The sequence below is a fragment of the Dipodomys ordii genome, unplaced genomic scaffold, assembly GCF_000151885.1.
Source record: "Dipodomys ordii isolate 6190 unplaced genomic scaffold, Dord_2.0 Scaffold92, whole genome shotgun sequence".
NCBI classification, from domain to species: domain Eukaryota; kingdom Metazoa; phylum Chordata; class Mammalia; order Rodentia; family Heteromyidae; genus Dipodomys; species Dipodomys ordii.
Genome location: NW_012267308.1, coordinates 4,438,566 through 4,441,511, shown reverse-complemented (window position 1 = coordinate 4,441,511; position 2,946 = coordinate 4,438,566). Strand labels below are relative to the sequence as shown.

The following is a 2,946-nucleotide window of genomic DNA, read 5'->3' as shown; positions in this document are numbered from 1 at the left end:
GGCTTTTTTCTTTTTGCTTATGTGGTGCTGAGGAATTGAACCCAGGGCCTCAGGCATGCAAGACAAGCGCTCTACCACTGAGCCACCTTCCCAGCCCATCATGTCCCCAATTCTGAATTTCCCCAATTCCCTCAATCCCAACTCCCATAAACTTTTTTTTTTGGGGTCCGGTCATGGGGCCTGAACTCAAGCGCTCTACCACTGAGCCACCTTCCCAGTCCCCATAAACTTCTTAATCACAGACATCCTTGGTGTCCCCAATCTCTGCCCTTTTTTTTTTTTTTTTGGACAATCCTGGGTCTTGAACTCAGGGCCTGGGCACTGACCTGAGCTTCTTTTGCTCAAGGTTAGTACCCTACCACCTGAGCTACAGCCCTACTTCTGGCTTTTTCTGTTTATGTTGTACTAAGGAATAGAACCCAGGACTTCATGAAGGCTAGACAAGCACTTTACCACTAAGCCACATTCCCAAGACTCACAGCCTAGGCTCTGTCCTTAGCTTTAGTACCCAAGGCTAGCAGTCTATTTCAGCCACAGCTCCACTTTCAGTTTTGTGGTTAAGTGGAGATAAGAGTCTCAGGGACTTTCTAGCCAGGCTGGCTTTGAACTGTAATCCTCCGATCTCAGGCACGAACCACTCACTGGTGACTGGCCCAGAGGTCTTGTAATTACTCATATCCCAACATATTCAAATCTTAACCATGGAAGACTGGTCAGTCACTTTAAATCTCACCCATCCCATCTGATTCTCAAATAGCAAAGTACACCCCAATCATAAACCTACAGTTATCTCCAATGATACCCTAATGACTGACCACGGTAGTCTCACCCCACTCAAAGAATGACCGTTCCAGTCACTGGCCCCTATTGACCTAGTTCCATTTCTTCATCTACTAAAGGTCAATCAATATTTAGACCATGACCTAAGGCGTTTATCATGAATACTTAACACGTGATCTAAAGGACATCTTAATAACTTATGGCCCCAACCATTTAACCAAATATTGAATCCCAAAGTCTCCACAGTCCCCACATTATTATTGCCCAAAGAACTAAGAACCTTCAGTCGCTGACCCTCTCAGGCTTTCGATCTTTCAGCCCTCAGACTCACCATGCAAATCAGTACCTTGGAAGAACCATACCTGCCGGGCGCCGGTGATTCACACCTGTAATCCTAGCTACTCAGGAGTCTGAGATCTGAGGGTCGCGGTTCAAAGCCAGCCAGGCAGGCAACTCTGGGAGACTCTGATCTCCCATAAACCAGTCAAAAAATAGGAAGCGGCGCTGTGGCTCAAGTGGTAGAGCGCTCGCCTTGAGCTGAAGAGCTGAGGGACAGCGCCCAGGCCCAGAGTTCAAGCCCCACAACCGACCAAAAATAAAAGAAGAACCACACCTGACCCCCAACCCAGGAGAACCATGATCACCGCCACTGCACTCCCCGCTGCCGGCCGGCCAGCTCCCAGTAACCCTTCATTTACCCCATCCATCCGCTGACACAGCTCCCACCCCTGTCACACACCTCACCCGCCAACCACAAAAGGCTGAGGTGCGCAGTCACTTCCACCCGCGCCCCAGCCCGGCCGCCCCGCCAACATGACCCTTCCGGGAAGCCGTACCGGACCCGCCAGGCCACCGTAGTTCGAGGTCTTTATCCCACCCCGGGGTCCGGCTGGGCCGCGTTTCTCACGGTGACAGCCGACCCCTCTACCTTTGATTGGCACACGCCGTGGAGACGCTCTGCGAACCAATCGCCGTCCGGCCGCGCGCGGACTTTACAAAGAAAGGCATGCTGGGGGATTTCCGCGCTGGGGCAGGGCGTTCAAGATGGCCGCGCCCGTGGAAGGCGCCCCTGGGCCCGGCCATAGCGGACACGGTGCCGTAAGGCACCAGGCAGCCTGGACGCGGACCAGGCTGGTGCGCTCTTCTGTGATCTTGGGGCACCAAGGGCCGAGATGGCCGCTGCTCTTAGATGTTAAGACGCCCACTCCTCCTGTGACAGACATGGTGGTGGCGAACTTTCCCAGCAGCCCACAGGTGGACGAGACCCCATAGCCAGGCACAGCTGGCTAACACCTGTAATTCTACTCAGCAGGCTGAGGGGTGACACCTGAGGATCGCGGTTCAAATCCAGCCTGCGTGGGAAAGTCTGTGAGACCTATCTCCAACGAGTTACTCAGAAAAGGCCGGGAGTGGGCTGTGCCTCAAGTCCTAGAAAAAGAGTGCTCAGGGACAGCACCCAGGCCCAGGGTTCAGGCCCTAGGACTGGCATTTGAACATCTCTATGGCTTTATTTTGCATGTGTCTCACTACTACTATTCCCAAATGCATTATTCGTGTGAACTCTTATCCTGTGCAAAGTTTCTACGGTTATGTTTGGATTCCATCATTTTGCCATTCTCAATTATTTACACTTTCAAGTTCCAGAACTGGAAGTAGCACTGTGTGGCTCATGTGGTAGAGTGCTTGCCTTGACCTGAAGAACTCGACAGAGCCCAGGTCCAGAGTTCAAGTCCCATGACCGACAAAATAAATGAATAAAAATTTCAGAACTAGTGAAATTAAAGGGTATAGAATTTTTGCTGGTATTGCAGTCTGTGAATTAGGAAACAAATGATATATTCCATTAGCTTATACTATGTCACAGTCATATCCTCTGAATTTCTGGGCTTAGAAAATTTGTCTTGGTGGGCTGGGAAGGTGGCTAAACGGTAGAGTGCTTGCCTCACATGGCCCTGGGTTCCATTCCTCAGCAAAAGCTGGAAGTGGCGCTGTGGCTCAAGTGGTACCGTGCTAGCTTGAGCTGAAGAGCTGAGGGACAGCACCCAGACCCAGAGTTCAAGATCCACCCCCCCCCCAAAAATATGGCTTAATAGTAGAGTGCTTGGGGCTGGGAAGGTGGCTCAGTGGTAGAGCGCTTGCCTTGCATGCCTGAGGCCCTGGGTTCGA

The 2,946-nt window shown here is 51.6% G+C and overlaps 1 protein-coding gene across 1 annotated transcript in view; it reads right to left on the bottom strand.

Moving 5' to 3' along the window:
* The window catches only part of Znf793 (zinc finger protein 793), a 15,680-nt gene extending 14,052 nt beyond the window's left edge, over positions 1 to 1,628 (bottom strand). The window contains exon 1 of the mRNA XM_013026249.1: positions 1,617 to 1,628. The gene's annotated coding sequence lies outside the window, so the exon portion shown is untranslated. The remainder of the gene's footprint in view (positions 1 to 1,616) is intronic.
* Positions 1,629 to 2,946: the final 1,318 nt, after the last annotated feature.